Source organism: Marmota marmota, unplaced genomic scaffold (genome assembly GCF_001458135.2).
Source record: "Marmota marmota marmota unplaced genomic scaffold, marMar, whole genome shotgun sequence".
In the NCBI taxonomy this organism is placed as follows: domain Eukaryota; kingdom Metazoa; phylum Chordata; class Mammalia; order Rodentia; family Sciuridae; genus Marmota; species Marmota marmota.
The window spans coordinates 30,600,880-30,623,757 of record NW_026000241.1 but is presented as its reverse complement, the minus strand read 5'-3'; the positions used below and the strand labels follow the sequence as shown (position 1 = coordinate 30,623,757).

At 34.2% G+C, this 22,878-nt stretch overlaps 2 long non-coding RNA genes across 2 annotated transcripts in view; one reads left to right on the top strand and one right to left on the bottom strand.

Annotated features, from left to right (window-relative positions):
• The window catches only part of LOC125613713, a 44,526-nt gene extending 29,262 nt beyond the window's left edge, over nucleotides 1-15,264 (bottom strand). The window contains exon 1 of the long non-coding RNA XR_007344262.1: nucleotides 14,592-15,264. This is a non-coding gene — a long non-coding RNA (uncharacterized LOC125613713). The remainder of the gene's footprint in view (nucleotides 1-14,591) is intronic.
• LOC125613714 lies at nucleotides 918-22,755 on the top strand. Its single transcript, XR_007344263.1, has 3 exons — nucleotides 918-1,223; nucleotides 20,136-20,253; nucleotides 22,463-22,755. It is a non-coding gene; the product is annotated as an uncharacterized LOC125613714 (long non-coding RNA).
• The last annotated feature ends 123 nt before the right edge of the window (nucleotides 22,756-22,878 follow it).

The window sequence follows — 22,878 nt, the reverse complement described above, 5'->3', positions numbered from 1 at the left end:
TACTACACACATACACACACTCTAAAAAACATACACACATACACACATTGAAACATATACACCCATACACACAAGCACCCCCCACACTGACTCACATACATACACACATCCACTCACACATGTACACACTACATTCACACACATACACACTCACACATTTGCTCACACACATACATGCACTTAAACACATACACACACAAACACACACACTTACACACATGCACACCCACACTAACACACTCAAACACACACTCATTTAAATGCAATTAACATACCTAACTACTGAATTGCATACTTATCTATACAGTACATTGTAGAGCATTTACTGTTCATTTTTTATTTTTGTGGCACTCAGAATTGAACCCAGGACCTTGTTCATACCAGGCAAGCCACATTCTCAGCCCAACAACGTATATTTTTTAACATGTTTCTGTAATACGCATACATTTTTCTAGGTATTACAGGGTTTCTCTTCTAAAGTTTAACTGCAGTGGAAAATATTTATATATGTGTGTGTGTGTGTGTGTGTGTGTGAGAGAGAGAGAGAGAGAGAGAGAGAGAGAGAGAGAATGAATATGTTGTTTTGGGGAAGAAAATTAATCGCTTCACATTTTAATCTATATAAACATATTTGAAATGAATACGATATGCCACTTTGAATAAGGATTACAAATCATTGTCAAAATTTTGATGTTTACAATATTTCAGACTTATGCAAGCATACTTTTTGTGCACAAAATCTTCAAAAAATTATGATTCCTGAGGGGAGCCACATTGAGTCACCATGGCTTCCAGTCCTGATGCACCATGAGGATCTGAAAGATCACTGTAGCCTGGCGCAGTAGTGCCATGACTTGTGACTCCATCTTTCCCCCGACTCGGATAGCAAGGCCAGTCTTCTGAGTAGGCATACCCCTGGAGTTGAGCTACACTCATCTATTCTTTTGTAATCTTACGCCTTTGCCCTGTTTGAGATAGAAAGTTCCATGGAAACTCCCTTTGTGTATCCCCTTCTCTTGCTCTGCCTTTGGGTGTGGCGTTGCTAGATGTCAGTCAACCTGCTGACAGCAGATATCATGAAGCTAGACTCAACCCCCCTGAAACCTGATCCCTTGCATCATTTGAATGGTTTCTCCCCAATAAAAGGGTTCAGCGCATGCTCTTTCTCTCTTTCCATGGACCCCCTAAGGTCAAAGGAGCTGTCACAGGACCCAAAGAAAAAGGTATTTCTCTGTTTCTGGTTATTTCGTTCAGGCCAGTTCACCTGGAGTAACTTTGAGTGTTTAGTCATGGAGCACGACAGATTTGCATTTTACAGATAGATTCACATTTTACAGATATGGAAATGCTCAAGCAAGATAATTTACTTGTTACATAGGGAATAATTGGCTCAATCTGGTTTAAAGTTTGTAACTATTGTTTCTTAATTTTCACTGCCACATGAAATTCCATAATGTGGATGTATCTTATTTATCCATTCTCTACATGATGGGAATTTTCCCAGTTTTTACTGATATGAATAGTTTTTCATTAAACATTCTTAAACATGTCTTCTGTGTAAGATTGTTTTATGTTCTTTCTTCTCATTATCACAAATCACATACACAAACACAGATTCTCATATACTAACACCTACTTACACACACAGTTCCACTCAGTCACACACACTGGGTAATAGGGTAGGTAAAAATTCAACTTTAAAAAATAATTCCAAGTTATTTTTCAATGATTTTAGCAAAAAGTTTAAATGTATTCTTTTGGTGCTAGCTGTCCTCAAAACTTCTGTTGCTAGTCTTCTTAATTTGTGCCAATTGGTTTAAAATATCTCCTTCGAGTCTTGATTTTCATTTACCTAGTTCACTGTCCTGTTTCCATATTTATTGACCACATATGTTTATTTATGTGAAATATCTCTTCTTGATTTTATCCATTTCTTCCTATTGGATAATTTTCTTATTGACTTATTAAACCTCTTTATTTGCTTTTTCAACTAAATTACTGGTTATATCTCCAAATCTGGGGCTTGTTTTTTTAATGTGCTTTTTAAAATGTCTTTTGAAGAACAGCAGTTTTAAATTTAGTGCAGCCATATTAATCTATTTTCAATACTTTTTGAGAGTCCTCTGTAAATAAAATTCTATCATTGCTAATGTGAGTCATATTAGAAGTTCGAATTTCCTCACAACACTGCATTCGATCACAAATGAAATACAGTTATTGGATTGGATTATACAAAAAGGAAGCTAAATGTCAGCAGGTATGACAGGATGGCTCAAAACATTCTTGGATCCTGTAAGTTTTTATTTCATACTCTTACTCAGTTTTCTACTTAGTAACGGCTTCATAGATTATAAGCTAACAATGGAAAAATACTTCAGGACATGATAATGCCCTTAAATTTCATTTGATCTCACTTCTCAGGCAACCAAATACAAACCTTGGAGTCTCAAATAATCAGACACAAAAGGCATGATGTCCTTCCAGGTCACTTAATGGAGGGTTCATCTAAACACAGTAAAACACATTTTGCCTTTGTTTATCTTTTGTGTATTCTTTGATATTAGTTGGGTTGGCTGTTTGGAAAAAAGGGGAAAATATGATGATGAAAAAAAGTTGTGTCTAAACAATCCCTCCCTGTATGTGATATTAGTAGCTGTTTACTTGGTGTTGCTTAATAATTGAAAAAGTTCCACTACCAAGTAAATCATCCACTAATCTGAACTTTTAATATGATACTATCTTTCATGTCATTATTTTGCACAAGTTGACATAATTCTTGGTAGCTACGTAGAAAATGATAAGAAAGCTATGTAGAAATGATAAGAAAAACTCTTAGAGGTATCAATGGGGAACAATATGAGGGGAATGGTCTTTTGAACACAGTTTTTATTGAGTGCCAACTATGTGCTATGCACTATTTTAGGTATGGAAGCGACAGCGATTAATAGAAGATACAAACATATCTTGTTCTTTTGGATCTTACATTCAAGTACAGGAGCAGTAACATTGATTGGGTGGGTGATGATAGACCCAATAGGGCAGGGAAGTTATATAATATATTGGAATATAATAAATATTGTGGAATGCTATGAAGTCCCTTACTTCCTGCTATAGCGAAGAGTACTTGTTTGTGTATGGGCATGAGAAGAAGAGATTTCACTATTTTAAATAAAGTAGTCAGAGAAAACATTAATGAGACAGTTCACTTGTATAACGACTTGAAGGAGGCAAATGAGCTGGTATACTGACCCCCAAGGGGAAATGGGTTTATCATGCTTCAGGAAACAGCCAGAGGGTCTGTGATACTGGAGCAAAACCAGCAAGGGGACAGATGTAGGTTAGAGAGATGATAAGGGTGAGATTATATAGGAATCCAAAGGCACTGAACATAAAGTTTGATTTTTTCCACGAATGATATGAAATGTTGCTAAGTGGTTTTGAGCAGGAGGACAATGAGAGTAAACTTCCTATTTTAAAAAGTTACTCTGGGTACTGTTTTGACATTAGATTTTGTGTGTGGAGGGGTAGAGATTGGAATGCAGTGTGTATAGTTGAATCTATTGGAGTCATTCAGGTATGAGATGATAATGGCTTGTTGAGATTAGGTAGGATTAATACTGGTGAAACATGGCAGAGAAGTCAAGGATGATTCCAAGGTAATTGTAAGAATTGTGATGCCATTGGTTCTCATAAGGAATATTATTTCAGTTTTAAATACAAGTTTGATGAATTTATTAAACATTTTGATATCTGTGAGGATGACACATAGGCATTTTGGAATAAGATTAAAAAATTTAAGTGAAAGGTATATTCTAAGGATGGAAATCTAGCATGTGTTAGTGTACAGATGATATGTGAGCTCCAGGAATTCTGAGATCTAAGTCTTTGGACATCCAAATGCTGATGGTACAAGGATGATCAAGATAACAAGAAAATGTTTCTGCAAAAATTAGGGAGATGGAAGAAACACTATGAAAGACCAATTTAGGATAATAAGATGTCTTCAAAAAATAACACTAGTGAGATAAGAATTTAAAAAGTCGACGACTTCTTGTGAATAATAACTTTTGTTACATAAAAAGATTACTTTCAAATTTATATGTTCTTGGAGGAAAATTAAAATTACATATGTTTTCTCTTGTATGTTTTAGCCTAACCTTAAAAATGCATGTGTCAAGCTTGTAACGTTTCCTTCAGGCATGTCTTGACATTTTTTCTTTAGTAATTTGTCTTTTAAGTTCATTGTTTCTATTAGGTGAACCAATATTTAACATCTAAGTAGAGCAAAATTGTCTTAATTCATTTGAAGTTTATTTTGGGGTGTGAGAGAGAAAGCTGAACTAGGTACATGTGAATGCATATACAGATGGAGTTCTGTAAATGCGAACATTGCAATTAAGTAATCAATTGCCATAGTATGGTTTAAATTATTCATTTTTCTTTCACCATTTATTTTAATATTATTTGTATCATATACTAAAAATTAATACTTGAACAATTTACATCATTTTATATGTAATTTAAATATATCATGATCTGTGTAAACATACTTGGTTATTTTCTTGAACTTGTATACTATTGCCTTAAATTATGAATTGAGCTTTACTTTTTGTGATAGTCATTTTACTTCCCAGAGTTCTGTGGTTTGATAGTTCTCTTGCCCTTTTAACCTTCTACAGTATTTGGGGACATAGAGCCCTTAACATTCCTTTTCTCTTCCCCCTCCGCGATTCTCTCCTTCACCTTCGACCAGCCACTTGAGAGGCTGCATTGAACGGTCTTGACAGGAGAGGGCACTCTTGTGTAGGAATACAACAAAGTGCCCCAAATAATCCCAGTTCACAAAAAACCTTTTTCATTTGAATGAAGATATTACGGGAAGAACACAAAAAATAAGAATCAAGACATTTAATTTCTCCATTAAAAACAACCATGAGGCCTGGGGTTTTGGCTTAGTAGTAGAGAGCTTGCCTTGCACCTGTAAGGCATTGGGTTTTATCCTCAGAACCACATAAAAATAAATTTTAAAAAGGTATTGTTTTCATCTACAACTAAACAAATATTAAAAAATAACCATGAAACACACACAAAATGTAAAGCAACACTACAAACAGACTTAAATATCCTAAGACAAATAAAAATTAGACACATGAACCAAAAATTCACAAGGACCAAAAAGTATATAAACTAGAAAGAAAGGTAACAATTCTTTTTTCCCCATTTTTACTCACCCATTACAACTTTTTAATCTAAATAATAAGTAGTAACTCTTTGTATTTCATTTCCTTTTCAGTATAGGTTTTCCTCACATAAATTTTTATTAAATTCATTCTCGTCATCAGGCAATTTTTTTTTCTAAAAGCATGCAACAGCACAATTGCCATAGTATGGCAATATATTTTCACTTTCAAGATTATAATCATATCTATCCTATGAAGCAATGTTTCTGAATCTTTCTAACTATAAGCTCTTTCTAATTTGCTCTTTGCATATGTGTGATCACAAAATTCCTTGTAACTGGATTCTTCATCGCACAGTTTATGATAGGGGAACCTTTCCTAAAATGTTGTAAATTCTATTGCTTTGACAATTACAGGCCAAAAAAAAAAAAAAAAAAAGAGAAAAGAAAAAAGACTCAGAAAAAGAATAGACCAATGAAACAAAAAAAACCCCTCAAAATCAGATTATCAAAATTTTATACAACCAGGAAAACAAAGATAGAAACTGACTGTGGTCCTGAGATTTGAGGAACTAAGTTTTTATCTTTAATTTTTGAAAGAATTCTTAATACAGTTTCAGTAATAAGGTTTCTGTTTTGTTTGCTTTGATAACTAATTATGAAATTTTTGTTGTTTTTCCTTAGTTGGATATAATTCTTTAATTTGTCTTTAAAAAAAGGATTGTTTTGTCTTAAATATAGTTTACCCAAATAAAAAAAGGTAATAGGTATATAAAACTGTGTTTTCTATCACAACGATTTCTTTTTAGGTTATTTTTGGTACTTAATAATTAAACATAATAGTGTGGTTCCATGTGACATATCTGTATATGTACTTAATTTGATCAATTTCTTTCTCCAGTACCTCCTATTCCTTCCCCTCTGCCCTCCCTCTAATCAGTTTCCTTTACTCTATACTTTCTCTTTGATTTTATTTTTATTAGTCTATTATAATTACATGTAAAAGTAGGATTCATTGTGATACATTTGTACATGCACATAGCATAATTTGGTCAATTTCATTACCCAGTACTTTGCTATTTCCTACCACCTTCCCTTTCTCTCCCTCTTTTCTCTCTCTGTTCTGCTGGTCTCTCTTCTGTAGAAAATTATTTCTAAGACTAAAGGTATAGCTCAGTGGGGGACCACATACTTGGTATGCTGCCGGCCCTTGCCCAATACTTACCAGATTGGCTGGCACTAAAAAAATTGTATCTGGCTCATAGGCTCTGGATACTAAGGAGAGAAAGCTCCTTTTGTTGCAGGCACCCCTTAAGAGTTATTGAAAGGATAGTATGGTGGCCACACAATAGCATCTATACTCACGGTAGATACCTGGTAATTCACATTCATAGCAGTGGAGGGTTAGTTCCTATGCCCTAAAAGTGGATTTCACCAGAGGGTTCAGAGTCCAGCCATCCAGCAGAGACCAGCATCTCCCCAGCAATAGCGGAGGTGTGGATAGAATCTAAAACACCCACCAATACAGTTCCAAACTTCATCCAAAACTAAATGCAAATTACTGGAACTTCCAATTTAGAACTCTGTATCCACCCTGCTATAGGATTACACAATCCATCAGTACTCCCCATTCTATCCCACCTTACACAAGGAGACTAGAGCTGAGACTATTATATCCGACTGGCAATTGGACTTAAAATTCCCCAGCTCTGGACCCAAAGGTTACAGATACAAAAATAAATATAAAGAATGAAAATCCATCCCTGCCAACTGTTTTGACCACAGTGGAAACAAGCCCTTTATTTCTCATTAAAGATTTTTCTTTTTCTTCCTTTTTTCTTTTTCCTTATTTCTTCTTTTCCATTCATAGTCCCATTTTAACTTTTTAATCCCCTTTTTATAAATTTTAACTTAAAATTTATCAAATATTTTTGTCATTTTGTATTATTTTTTAGCTTTTTCCATTATGCATGATTGTGTGTGCATGCATGAGTGTGTGTGTGTGTATGTGTGTGTTTCTCACTGTGCTGAAGGTTTGAAAAATATATATATTTATATAGTTTTACTTTCACATCAATTGCTTTCCTCTGTACTTGTTTATTATTTAGCCTTGATTTGATTACGTGAGTGTTTGAGTTGTTTTGCTCTTACATTTGCTGGTTTGCTCATACATTCTTATTGTTCCTCTTTTCTGCCATTATTCACTTTTTTCCCTCACTAATAGCAAATTTTTTCTGTACCCCTCTCCCCCTCTTTTAAAATTACTTTCAGTTAATTTTCATTCCTTCTTCTTTACAGTTGACATCTGCTACCTATCTCCTGCCTGCCATCCTATTACTTTTTGAAATATGTCAAACTTTCTTTTGCCTTCCTACCTTATTTTCTCTGTACTCAAGAAATTATAATAACAATAAATAATATAATTATACGGCTTATGAATTTCCTACTCCATTCATGTTGTGATTATTCATACAATGGATGAAATAGGAAACATCTGCTGTCAAATGACTGATCTAGTTCACAAGATTTTATTGTTGGTACTGAGGGTAAATGTTAAATGCTGACCCCACCATAGCTAAATACGTGGCAATTAGTGTTATAGTTAGTGTATCTGTTGCTGACATTAGTGCTATTCCTGGCTTCCCCTCTCTCTAAGATGGGCTGGAAAGTTATCGGATATTTAGATATCACAGAGTAGAAATGCTGGTGCTAATAAATACTAACAGTTCAGCCAAGCAACAATAAATCTCACCTCACACATGATTGGGGCCCACCTGAGTCTTAATAATACTTTGACTCAGCTGGGCACAGTGGTGCATCCCAGTGGCTTGGGAGGCTGAGGCAGGAGGATCACAGGTTCAAAGCCAGCCTTAACAATTGAATAAGATCTAAAGCAACTTAGTGAGACCCTATCTCAAAATAAAAAATAAAAAGGGCTGAGTATATGGCTCAGTGGTTAAGCACCCCTGTGTTCAATCCCCAGTATCACACATACACACACAAATAATACTTTGACTCATAGAATTAGGGATTCAAGTACCCTAAACCAACAGCCAAGCTTCAAGGAGGAACAACCTTCTGAAATTCAGAGAATCATTAGAAACTATTTTGAATATTTATACTCCAATAAACTGGAAAATCTAGAAGACACTGACTAATTTTCAGACACATATGATCAGCCCAAACTGAGCCAGGAAGATATAGAATACTGAAATGAGCCAATATCAAGTAATAAAACTGAAAAAGCAATTAAAATCTTTCAATAAAGAAAAACCCAGAACCTGATGGATTCTCAGCTGAGTTCTACTAGACCTTTAAAAAAGAATGAACACCAGTCTCTCATTATTGAATGAAATTGGGAAAACATTCTCCAATACATTATCACTCATCCAGTATCAATCAGTTATCAAAACCAAAGACACATCAAGAAAAGAAAATGTGATGTAGATATACACAATGGAGTATTACTTAGCCATAAAGAAGAATGACTTTGTGACTTTTGCTGGAAAATGGATGGATCTGGAGACTATCATGCTAAGTGAAATAAACCAATCCACAATAACCAAAAGTAGAATTTTTTTTTTGATATGTGGAAGCTTACTCACAATGAGAGGGAGAATAGAAGTTCAGTGGAGTAGACAAATAAGAATGAAGGTAAGAGAAGAGTGATGGTAAAGGGATGGTAAAAGGAAAGATAGTGGATGAATCTGACATAACTGTCCTATGTACATATATAAATATACAGCAGTGACTCTCATCATTGTTTGCCCACAAGATATTAATTAAAAAACTGTGGTGCTGGGCATGGTAGTGCACACCTGTAATCCCAGCAGCTTGGGAGCCTGAGGCAGGAGGATTTCATATTCAAATATAATCTCAGCACTTTAGCAAGGCCACAAGCAACTTAGTGAGACCCTGTCTCAAAATAAAAAGTAAAAAAAAAAATGCAGTGGGGATTTGTATTTAAACGTCCCCAGGTTCAATCCCTGGTACCACACAACAACAACAACAGCAAAAATGGAAGAAAGATCAATAGAGTCAAGGGAGCAGAAGTCCAGGGAGGAAAGGGGAAGGAGAGGTACTGGGGACTGATTTAGAGCAAGATATATTCCCTGATTTTATAATATAATTATGTCAAAATGGATTCTACTCTCATGTATGACTAAACAAAAAATAACCAATAAACAAACAAAACTTTTCCTCCTCTAAAAAAAAGAAAACAAACAAAAAAACCCTTCAGTCCAATATCTCTGATGAACATAGATGCAAAAATTCTTAATAAAATATTGGCAAATCACATTAAAAGACACATTAAGAAGATAGTATACCATGATGAAGTGGGATTTATCCCAAGCATTCAGGTTAGTCAAACATATGCAAATCAATAATTGTAATTCATCACATAAATAGAATTAAGGACACAAATCATATGATCAACTCAATAAAAGTAGGAAACACCTTTCAAAAAATTTAGCACCCACTCATATTAAAAATGTGGGAGAACTTAGGGATATAAGGAAATTACCTCAAAATTATAAAGACTATTTATGACAAACCCAAAGCCAACATCATACTGAATGGAGAAAAAGGGAAAGCATTTTATCTAAAATAAGGAACAAGACAAGGATGTCCACTCTCACCACTTCGATTCAATACATTCTTGAAACATTAGCCAGAGAATCAGGCAAGAGAAGGAAATTAAAGGGAAAATAAGTCAAATATTTCTGCTCACTGATGTCTTAATCCTATTTCTAGAAGACCCCAAAAAACTCCACCAGAAGACTTCTAGAGATGACAAATGAATTTGGCAAAGTAGCAGGATACAAGATCAATACCCATAAATCAATAGCTTTCCTTCACTTCAACAGTTATTCTACTAGGAGGAAATAAGGAAAACTGTCCCATTCACAATAATTCAAAAAAATACTTGGGAATTAATCTAATCAATGAGGTGAAAGATCTCTACAATGAAAATTATAGAATGCTGCAGAAAGATTTTGAAGTAGACATTAGAAGATAAAAAGATCTCCTAGGTTCTTGGATAGACAGAATTAAAAATGTCAAAATACCCAAACTACAAAAGCAATATACAATATGAAGCATGTGTATATAGAAAATCTAAATAACTGATATCAATGCAATCCTAAAAAAAATGCTAATGACATTCTTCACAAAATTAGAAAAAGCAATCTTTAAATCCACTTAAAAGAATGAAACCCAGAGTACTTAAAGCAATACTGAGAGAGAAGACCAATGCAGGAGCCATCACAATATCTGATCTGAAATTATACTACAAAAGCATAGTAAAACAAACAAACAAACAAAACCAGCATAGTATTGGCATCAAAATAGACTTTAAGACCAATGAAATGAATAGAAAACACAGACAAACCCACAAATTGAAGTCATCTGATACTTGACAAAACTGCCAAAAATGTATGTTGGAGAAAAGATAGCCTTTTAAACACGTGGTGCTGGGAAAAGTGGATATCCATATGAAGAAGTATGAAACTAGATCACTATCACTCACAGAGTTATGAATTAGACCAGAAACTTTGCAACTGCTAGAAGAAAACATAGGGTCAACATTCTATCACATGGGGCAGGCATAGACTTCTCAATAAGACCCCTAAAATAAAAAAAATAAAACCAAGAATCAATACGTGGGATATCATCAAATTGAAACACTTCTGCACAGCAAAGGAAACAAGAGCATAAAGTGCGAGCCTACACATTGGGAAAAATCTTTGCCAGTTGCTTCTCTGGTGGAAGATTAATATCCAGAATATATAAAGAACTCAAAAAACTCAAAATTGTAAATAACCCAATAAATAAATGGGCAAAGAACTAAATAGATATTTCCTCAAAAAAGAAATACAATGGTAAATAAATATATTTTAAAAATGTTCAACATATCTAGCAAATCAGGGAAGTGCAAATCAAAACTACACTAAGATTTCATCTTATCATCAATAAGATAGCAATTATCATGAATGAAAATAATACATGCTGATGAGGATGTGGGGAAAAAAGGTATACTCATACATTGTTGGTGGGACTATAGACTAGCATAACCATTTTGGAAAACAGTATGGAGATTTCTCAAAAAACTAGGTATGAAACACCATATCATCAAGCTATTCCACTTCTTGGTATTTATCCAAAAGAATCAAAATCAGTATTCTATAGCATTTAATTGCTGCGACCAAAAGACCTGACAATAACAATCAGAGGAGGAAAAGTTTATTTGGTGGTTCATGGTTTCAGAGGTCTTAGTCTATAGATAGCTGACTCAATTCCTTGGGGCTTGAGGTGAGGCAGAATATCATAGCAGAAGGGTGTGGCAGAGGAAAGCAGGTCATGATGTGGCCATCAAGAAGCAGAGAGAGAGAGCTAAACTCAGCTCACAAAGTATATATCCCAAAGGCATGCTCCCAGGGATCTACCTCCTTTAGCTACACCTTACCTGCCTACATTTAACTCCAAATTAATCCTATAAGGGGATTGATGCACTGATTAGGTTAAGCATTTCTTTTTTTTCTTTACTTTTCCTTGTTTTTTTAGAGAGAGAGAGAGAGAGAGAGAGAGAGAGAGAGAGAGAGAATTTTTTAATATTTATTTTTTAGTTTTTTGGTGGACACAACATCTTTATTTTATTTTTATGTGGTGCTGAGGATTGAACTCAGTGCCCTGCACATGCCAGGCGAGCGCGCTACCTCTTGAGCCACATCCCCAGCCCATGGTTAAGCATTTCTTTTATAGCCCAATCATTTCATGTCTAAACTTTCTTGCTTTGTCTCACGTGAGCTTTTGGGGGACACCTAATCTAAACCATAACATATAGTAATACAGCCACATTAATGTTTATAGAGAACAATTCACAATAGTTAAATTATGGACTCAACCCAGATGCTCATAAATAGATGAATAGCTTAAGAAATTGTGATACATATACAAACTGAAAATTTATTCAGCCATAAAGAAGAATTAAAATGTGACATTTGCTAGTAAATGGTTGGAAATGGAGAACAGTCATGCTAAGTGAAATAAGCCAGTCTCAGAAATCAAGGGTCAAATGTTTTCTCTAATATGTGGAAGCTAGAGCAAAATAAGAAAAAGAAGGAGAGAAATATTAGATATCATAAAGATAGGGAAGATCAGTAAAATAGAATAAGTAACTTGGGAGGAAGGGAGGAGAATGGGAAAGGGTAGGAAATGCAGAATGCATTTTAAAAATCACGCTATGTGCATATGTAAATACATCAAAGAGAATTTAATTTTTATGAATAATTAAAAAGAACTAATAAACAATAAATGAATAGATGAGCAAAAGAAAAATGAGTAAGAGAAGGAGAATGGGGGAAGGGGAGAGGGGAGGGGGAAAGGAGTGGGAAATGTGAATGGAAATCAAATGCTGTGCATGTATGATTTTGCAGGAATGATGCTAACTACTATGTAAAACTGTAATATTTTAATATGAAAAAATAAAGAAAAAAAGCCAAATCTGAGATAATTAAAATTATTTGGAAGAATTTCTTCTTTGAGATATGATGGAGAAGCTTACAATGATAAACACTCTTTTAAATAAAATAAATAGATTAATGGCCATTTTTAAAATTTTTAAAATTAATTTTTCTAAAAATAAATGACAGTGGAATGCATTACAATTCTTAAGATTATCCACCATTAAAAATGTTGCCTGCACTATATAGACAGCAATTAAGAAAGATTTAGATCTTTGTCAGAGGAGATAAAATTCATTGTTCTTTACATAATTTACCAGATCATTAAAGAAGGGTGATTAAAATAAATATCTATCAAAGAGAAAAAAAGAAAGAAAATAAAGTAAATAGATAAGTCAGTTAAAATACAAAATAAATTCATATTGCAAAATATTAATCAAATGACAATTAAATCTTGAGGACTTCCAAGTTTTCACATTTTTGCTTTAGAATATTCTAAAGCAAAAATGTTAATTCAACAATTAAGTTATAATGATTATAAATGTCTATGGTTCTAATATTGTTGCACCTATGTACATAAAACAAACACTACTCAATATAAATAATCAAATAGACTCAAATACAATAATAACTGGGTGATTTCAACACACCTCTTTCACCAGTGGATAACTTCTCCAGAGATAAACTAAGTAAAGACTCTTTGGATTCAAATTATACTACTAATCAGATGGAACTGCAGATATCTATAGATATTTTATCCATCAGTAATCAAATTCACTTTCTTCTCAGTAACTCATGTAACCTTCTTTAAAATAACCATACTATAGAACACAAGAAAATCTTAGCAGATAAAAAAAATTCAGAATAATTCCTTGTAGCCCTATCAGATCATAATAGAATAAAATTAGAAATCAATAACAAAATAAAAAACAGACTCTATTTTAATACCTGGAAATTAAATACTACACCTTTAAGTGAGTAATGGATCATTGAAGAAATTAGGGGAGAAACAAAAACATTCTTAGAAACAAATAAGAGCAGAGATACAATATATCAAAATCTCTGGGACAATATGAAGGCAATTCTAACAGGAAGTTTAGATGAAAAAGAAGATATAATTACAGACATTTCTGCAATCCAAGGATCATTAGAAACTATTTTGAAAATTTATACTCCAATAAAATGGAAAATCTAGAAGATATTGACACATTTGTAGACAAATATGACCTACCAAATTTGAAGCACGAAAATCTAAATAAACCGATATCAAACAATGAGATTGAAACAGTAATTAAAAGACTTTCAACAACAAACAAATAAGCAAAAACAAAACAAAAAAACAATCAGGACCAGATAGATTCTAAATCAAGTTCTACCATATTTTAAGGAAAAACTAGTGCCCGTCCTCCTCAGATTATTTCCTGAAACAAAACAATCCCAATTTCACTCTAGGAAGCCAATATCATCCATTTACCAAAGTAAGAAAGGACACATGAAGAAAAGAAACTTCAGACCAACATCCCTGATGAACATAGATGAAAATTTCTTAGTCAAATATTAGCAAAACACATTCAAGAAGACATTAAAAAGGTAGTAAGCCATGATCAAGTGAGTTTCATACTGAAGGTGCTGGTTAGTTCAACATATGTAAATCAATAGTTGTAATTCACCACATAAATAGAAATAAGGACAAGAATCAATGATCTTCTCAATAGCTGTAGAAAAAACTTTTGACAAAATTGAGTATACATTCATGTGGAAAGCCCTGGAAAAACTAGGGGTAGAAGAATGTATCTTAGCATTATAAAGGCTATATAACCCAAAGCCAACATTATACTAAACATTCTCTCTCTCTCTCACACACACACACATACACACACACATACACACAAATTGTTTAAAAGCATTGCTTCCAAAATCGGGAGCAAAACAAGGATGTCTACTCTTACCACTCGTCCTCAGCATAGATCTTGAAACTTTAGCCAGGCTCATCCTCTGAAACTGTAAATCAAAATAAACTTTTTTTCTCTTAAGTTGTTCTTGTCAGGTCCTCTGGTTGCAGGAAAGAAAAACTGACAAATGCAGAATTTGGTACTGCGAAGTGGGGTCATTGCTGTGACTAATCTTACCATGCGATAGAGAAGCATTTGAAAATGGTTTTTGGGAGGACTTTGGTAAAGTTTGGAAGTGCAGGCTAGAAAAGACTGTTGTAATCAGAGCCTAATGGGCAATGCTGGTTGGAGCTTAAAATAGCAGAATACCAATAGAACTGCAGAGAGTAAAAACTGAGTTCATGAGGCTCAAGAAGGGAAGGATTCTATTGGAATTTGGACTAGAGGCTGTTCACATTACATTCTAGCAAAAAAAGTTGTCTACATTTTGCCCATGTCCTGAGCATTTCTGTGAGGCCCAATTTAAAGGTGACGGACTAATTAATTTGGCAGAGAATTTCAAGGTAGCACAGCATTCAGGAAGTAGCATGCATATCACTGGTGGCTTCTGGCCAAGTTTAATCACCAGCAGAAATTTTGAAAACTTGCAATTTGACCAGGAAAGTATGTGTGCAACTGGAGCCAAGAAAATTGTAGTAGTTGAAGAGAATATAGTCACTGAAGAGATGCTAAGTTTTTTTCACAGAGACAAAAATATAAACCTGAAAGGCCTACTTCCAGTGACCTACTTCCTGCAGCCACACCTCACCTGCCTATAATTACCATCCAGTTAATCCATTCAGTTGAATTAATCCACTGATTAGGTTACAACTTTCATTATCTGATCATTTTATCTCTGGACATTATTGCATTGTCTTATTTATGAGTTGTGGGGGTATACCTCAAATCAAAACCATAACATTTTTCCCTGGGGCCCCAAAAGTTCATGCCCATCTCATAATGCAAAATACATTTAGTTCATTTCCCCAAATCCCTCTAGTCTGAACAGTTCTAGCATTGCCAAAGTCCAAGGTCAAAATCTTATCTGGGCCTCAAGGAAAACTCTTGACTGTGAGCCCCTATAAAGTTCAAAATTGAGTTATGTAAATCCAATATATAATGGCACAGAGTAACATTTCCATTCCAAAAGACAGGAAAAAGGGACATAGTAAGAAGTAAGAGGACCAAAGCAAGACTAAAATCCAGCTGAGCAAACAAGTCCAGTAGCTCCACATCAAGCATCTGAGGCATATAGCATTGTGATGTTGTCTCCAAAGGGCTTGTTTAGAGAATTTGTAATATTTCTCCTCATATATTTGGTAGGATTTATAACTACAGCCTTATGCTTTCTGTTTTGGAAGGCTATTAATTGTCTATTACATTTGGTTAATAATCATAGGATTTCTGAGAATTTCTATTTATGCTTGTTAAAGTTTGAGTACTTCCTTTATTTTAAGAAATGTGTCCATTTCCTCTAAATTATTTTCATATTTGTGAGTATATTATTATTCATAGTATTCTTATATTATACTTTATTGTTCATGGGATATGTTATGATGTCTTCTTTTTCATTTCTGGTATTAGTAATTTGTATCTTCTCTCTTTTTTTATAAACTAGGTACTGTTATTAATTTTAATGATATTTTCAAAGAACCAGCTTTTGATTTTATTTTTTTTTTTTTGCTTTCCACTTTCACTATTTTTTAAAATTTATGTTTAAAAGTTTCTTTTTTTCTGATTGCTTTAGTTTATATTGTTCTTCCTTCTTTAGTTTCCCAAGGTGGAAGTTTAGGTTTTTCATGCTCTATTTTTCTATCATATGTAGTTCAGCCAGAAATTCCTTCCTAAGCATTGATTTTACTATATTGCTGGTAGCAGGCCCGCCCTGGCCCCTGGGGACTCAACCCCCAGTTCTTTGTTATGCATGTCAATGTGGCCAGCTCACAAGGCCATGACGCAGGCTTGCGGTTCCCTGTTTATCTGCCTCGCACATATGTGCTTCTCGGGAACATCTTGACCTGTTCGAGCCTCCTGATAGGGGACGGTGACGTGACGGTAACCCAAGGACGCAGTTATTACTCTCCCCTCCTCACTTTTGAGTAATTTCCCGCAGCTGTTAAAAAGATATATAAGGGGAACAAATTTGGCAATAAAGCGTGCGCGCACACGCTCCCTCCTGGATGAAGAACCTTGGTGTCCTGTGTATTTTTAACCCCGCCGTCCCTCGCCGGACTCGGCTCCGTTAGCCGGACGCGGCACTATATTTCATAAAACTTTCTACTGGAATTTTTTTAACATTTATCTTTTAGTTTTATGTGGACACAATATCTTATTTTATTTTTATATGGTGCTGAAGATCAAACCCAGTGCCTCATGCATGCTAGGTGAGCATTCTACAACTGAGGCACAACCCCAGCCCTCCATTGAACTTTTTTGATGACCTCGTTTTTTATTGAATCTCCAAATATTTGTAGATACACCAACTCTCTTTTGTTGATTTCTACAATATGTTGCAATGTTTGAGAAAATATTTTCAATGTTTATATCATTTAAAATTTATTAAGGTGTATCTTATGGCCCCAAATGTGATCTGTCATGTCAACTATATACTTAATGATTTTCTGACTGCTGGATCTGTCAATTACTGACAAAATATGTCGACATATAAAATTATAATAATTTGTTTCTTCATGCAACTCTATCAGTTTTGCCTCATGTATTTTATGTACTGTTTATAGTAGTTACACAACAAGAATTTTTATATCTTCTTGGATACTTGACATCTTCATCATTTTTGCATGTCCCTGTGTATCTTTTGTTATGCTCGAATTTGGGACTCCAACAGACTACCAGAGACAAAGATCAATGTAAGCAGCAAAGAGGTGTTTATTGTGAGCTAGCTCAGTCCTCTGTGCGCACACAGCAACTGGTGATGCTGAGAGGCCCCAAGCCAGGGTTTGCAGCAGTTTTATACACTCTTTGGGGAAGGAAGGGACTTCACATACATCATAGCATCTCTTAGCAAATCATCACACACCACGAGAAAATCATAAAACAACTCTAAACCATGATTAGCACATTCACAGGTAGGAACAATTTGGGTAGGGGTGATTGGCTAGTACAAGAGGGGGATTCATTTGAACTGATTGGTTTAAACCACAAGGGGAGTACATGCTGAAATACATGGTTTCCCAACACGTTATCAACCACCATAAACTACTGGGAGGGTTATCTGGCATCCCAGATTTTCCTGGTCTCATGCTGATTGGTCATTGCTAGGGGGTTGCTATGGGTCCTCACCTAGCCTGACTGAGTCAGGGACACCAGGCTCCACAGATCTCTCCTGTTATTTGTAGACAAACAACTCAGCAGGGTGGGTATGTGTCTAGGAGTGCTCTGTGGGTCTTTCCAAGGACAAGGGTCATGCCTCCTTCCTTGGATAGGCTTTGCTCTGAGGTAGAGGCTGGTTTCTCATCTTGATAATGTTCCAAGTTTTGATAGTGTAGATAATCATAAGGTTATATCTATATAGTGAAAGTGAATTTTATTTTTGTTAAATTTGTTTTAAAATATGATAAATTTTTATTAATTGAAAAAATAAAAAATGGATTGTTTGTAAACTCTACAGTTAAATTACATTTCACTGCATTCCTTAATTTGACTACAATTTAATATAAGTTTACATTGCATAATGCTGAATCTATTATTGAGGAGAGCTGCCAGTAAAAGTAAAAAAGGTAGAAATTCCAATGCATTAAATACTTTAAGTTTTTCAAATGGTTTATTTTTTTAAATATTGGATTCTAATTGTTTATATATTCTGTATGCCTTTCGCAAAACTTTTCTTTTTTTCTTTGTGTTCTTTAAAAGTTATAAATGAAAGATATGAAAATTTACCTTAATTGTTTCTTAAATATCATTATATATGGTTGTAGGAAATAATATAAATTGTACACCATGTGTTTGTTCATGGAACTCACACATTTACTTGGGTTAACATGTGGCCAGTTACTTGGTAGTGTGAGGGTTATAAAGATAAGTATGCATAGTCCATTAAGGTACTTATAATAAATGAAGGAGCAAGACATAGAAATTAAAATGCAGAGTAATAACATGATGATAAATGTGAGCCTGGCTGTGACAGGGGTATGTAAAATGGGCCTTGCCCAAATGAGGAGTCTGTGGAAAGTTTGCACATTTGGAAACATTTTTCTCTGATATATTTAATATTGAAGTGAATGAAAATGGGAAAATATTATTTCAGACAAAACAGCATGTTCAGGATATATGATTTTTAGTTTCAATGTTTTTCATATGCCCCAGAGAGCACTATATAAAAAAGGAGGTAAAATATATTTTGGCTTTTAGAGGCTACTGGAACAAAGAAATGAGATGGTATGAATCCCACACTCAGGAAATAGTGATAAGTGAAATACAATAAATTGGAATGTATAAAAAAATGAATGTATATATAGCAGAACAGTAAATAGAAAAACAACTGTATGAGTGGTTGGGTGCATGTAGTGGGCATTTCTTCTCACACTTGTAGATGTAGAGCAAAAACTCTGTTGCTAAAGCTGTGGTGGAATCTGTGACTTTCAGGGGGTGTGTTGTTCAGTCTAGAAGCTCAGCATGGTCAGAGGTGCTGAAATAATGGCCTGAATTATGTGTGAACTATTTGATGGAAAGGTGTCAAATCAAGCTGTTTCTGCAAACATATTTCTTAGAACAGAAAGTACAAAAAGATGAGGAAATGGGAAACCTTTCTGGGCAATGAGGTGAATAAGTCACCTGTAGATAAAATGTGATTGATCTAAAGATATACATAAATTAGAAAAGAGGAAGAAAGAAAGCTGAGCTCTTACCCGCACACAAAATTTGACCATTCTAATGCTCAGGAATTAGGTTGATATGACTTATATCAAAACTAAATTCATTTATTAGAAATGATATTAATATCTATTGATATCATGAATTTAGGCATTATCAGTAATTACATCTTCTAGCACAACACAAATGTGAAATTTTTTATAAAATGGATTATCTAGAAAAGAATTTAAATCCATGATTGTGAGTTAATGACTTAAAGTATATTTACAAATCTCTTGCCAATATTAAATGTATATTCCACTCAGATATGATGTTTTCTCAAAAAATTTTTTCTTAATTAAGTATATGAGGTCAGATCCAGGGGTCCTAAATACAAATAGCTTTGTTTTATAAACACATATGATACTACCATCAGTTCTAGATTAGAAAAAAATAATTGTAGATATTGCTGCTGCTGGTGGTCTTTGAAACTATTTTCCCAATATTCTCGTGTGCAATTTCTGCAGAACATTGGGCCAACTTAATGGAAGCTTATTGTGTCCCCCATGTTAGTATATAATGCTAGTTATGGGCAGAATGCTCGTCATGTTTTCTGCAATTCACTGTACAGTGTTTGCATGTATTTATAGAACATAAGCACGTAAGAGAAGAAAATACAAAATAAGGTAAGTTATTTTCTATATAGTCTCATTTAATTAATAATGGTTCATTTTAAGACATTGTTTCTTTCAGTTATTCTTTCAGATACATGAATATGACTCCTTCACAAAAAAGAAATTAGTAAACAGTATATTATCATACCATATATATGGAAATACAAAAATAATACAGAGAAGAGGAATTGCTTAAGGTAGGTTCAAGACAATTCAGAAAGCTTTGGGGTACTTCATTGCATATTTTTATAGATCATATGTGCTGCTTTCATTTGTACCTTCAGATTCTAGGAACTGCCTTCAAAAAGTGAGCACATTTTTAGGAGAGACAAAGAGAATGCCTCAGAATTTTGCATTTCTTACCTTATCCATTGGTACTTTGTAGGAGGAAGAGTTGATATTTAAGTCTTATCCTTTTTCATCTATAGAGATTTTAAAAATAAGAAAAGGCGGCCTTTCTTATTCCTTCTTCCTGTCAAATTCAGTAATAAGATGTTATTGTGAACATCCAAGCTTTGAATATTGAATGTCAAAAATTATCCATCATGCTCTTCTGTAGATATTAGACAACCAAATCTTTCATTATGTTGTCTTTAATGCCTGTAAAATTAGACTGAAACATTATTAGTTATGTGGACTGACATTTAATATAAGCACAAAACCATGGGTGGTGACCTCAATTTGACAAAATCTTATTATCAGTGAAAATTTTTGCCTGATGACAGACCAGTTCCTTGAGCTTTCTCTATAGTTTTAGAGAAAAAAAATTAGGTCTTTGTTTCAGAAATGTGTAAGAATTTCACTGTGCTCAAAATGATTCAAGATTGGATGATTCAAAAGGCATTAGCAGTACTATTCTGCTGAGCTCTCTTATCATCTTCTGTGTCTTGAGTTTTTGGTGGTTTGATAGTGGATCTTAGATATTTGCATTTCATAGCAAAATGTGAAAATTAAATATCATTATAAAGGCTATAAATAGCACAATGATTAAAATGTGATCCTGACCTGTGTGAGGATTAACTAAAATATAAGCCTTCACTAGAGTACATCATGTCATCAATATTTGAGGGTTTAGTATGTGTAAATAGTGAAATTATTTCTGTTTAAAGTCTGGCTGTTGACCAAAGAAAACTTCTAGAAATTCAAGAATCATAGAAATATAATTTTAAATAATTATTTCTTCATGATGTTTTAGATTCGATTTCATTTTTAAAGTACTATTAAAACATTCTGATGGTTATGTTGGCTATTACCAGAGGACCCTGAGCTATAAAAATAATTTCCAATAATTGTGAATTCATATTTGATAGCCAAATAATCAAAGCAACTATACTGCTACTTTTACATGCCCTATAGTTTACCTATCGAATTAATATGTATTGCAGATAATTAGATTTAGGATAAGTATTCAAAAGTCTAGGTTGCCATAAGTTTATAGAATCATTAAGGGTCCCACCTCTGTTGATTTTATTCTTTTCTCTTCCATGAAGTAAATGTTCTGTAATTGCAAACCCAGGTTGACAGAAATCATGTGATGACATAGTCAAGAAATTATAAAATGATTTGAAAAATTAATATCAATCACTATAAAGGTAGCTTGTACCCTCCTAAGAGAATCTGCATAGCCAAAATCCAAGTTTTGATTCTGTAACATAAACTTGTATTTAACATAAACCTGCATACAACAGCTTCAGATGCTTCAAGTTAATAGAATATTCAGGGCACATGAGACTAAATTGAGATATTGAGTCAGAATGCTAGTCCACTAGAAGGTTTAATATAAGCTTTGTAGATTAAATCATAGGTCATGTAAAAAACTGAAAAATCAACTAAATGGCTTCTTTGGAAGGTTTGTATACTGTTTGATCAGGAAGACTTGTATGGTAGAGAATTTTATTGTCTTAGTGAAAATAGTATTTATCTCTTCAGTCCAAGCAGTTTTATTTATAACTTCTGATACCTCCAGCAGTAACTTTGCCTCACAATGTTCTGCAAGGGGAACAACTCATCCCAGGGCTTCTTTGTGTTCAGTACCACTGGTCAGTCATCCTTTACCTAACTCTTGACCAAGAAGAGGAATGGATGGTGATGGGCAGCTGCTGATGCTGCAGGTCAAAATATACTTAGATGGCATCATTGTTCTCAATCCTAGGCTCCAGTTTGTGTGGAATCTCCTTCCTCAGCAACTATATCCTCTGCCTACAACATGCCTTCACCTCCCTGGTAGCTCTCAGTCTCCTTCACTATTGCTAATCCCCATTGTTTGGGGGGCAGCATTTCATATATTTTTAGCTCAATTTCAGAGACAACTGAATTAAAAAAGTAAACTTATTAATTAAAAACTGAATTCGTGGAGTGACATGAAGATGATTGAATAAAATGTCTCAATCCTCACAACCCCCACAGAAATACTAACTTGGTATTATTCATGGATGTCACAAGAGCTCTGAAGTCCAGGTTAGAAGGGATGGCACCTTAGTGGAACACAGAAACAAGGAATAAATGCCTTGACAAAGGTAAGAAGGACAATTTCACTTTCCCCATGTCACCTCTCCCCCAATCTATTGCAGTGCAGCACCAAAAGAGTTTCCTTTATATTAGGAATTTGACCCAGCTATCTCACTCCTTGGTTTATACCCAGAGGACTTAAAAACAGCATACTACAGGGACACAGCCACATCAATGTTTATAGCTGCACAATTCACAATAGCTAAACCAACCTAGATGCCCTTCAATAGATGAATGGATAAAGAAAATGTGGAATATATACACAATGGAATATTACTCAGGAATAAAAGAGAATAAAATCATGGCATTTGCAG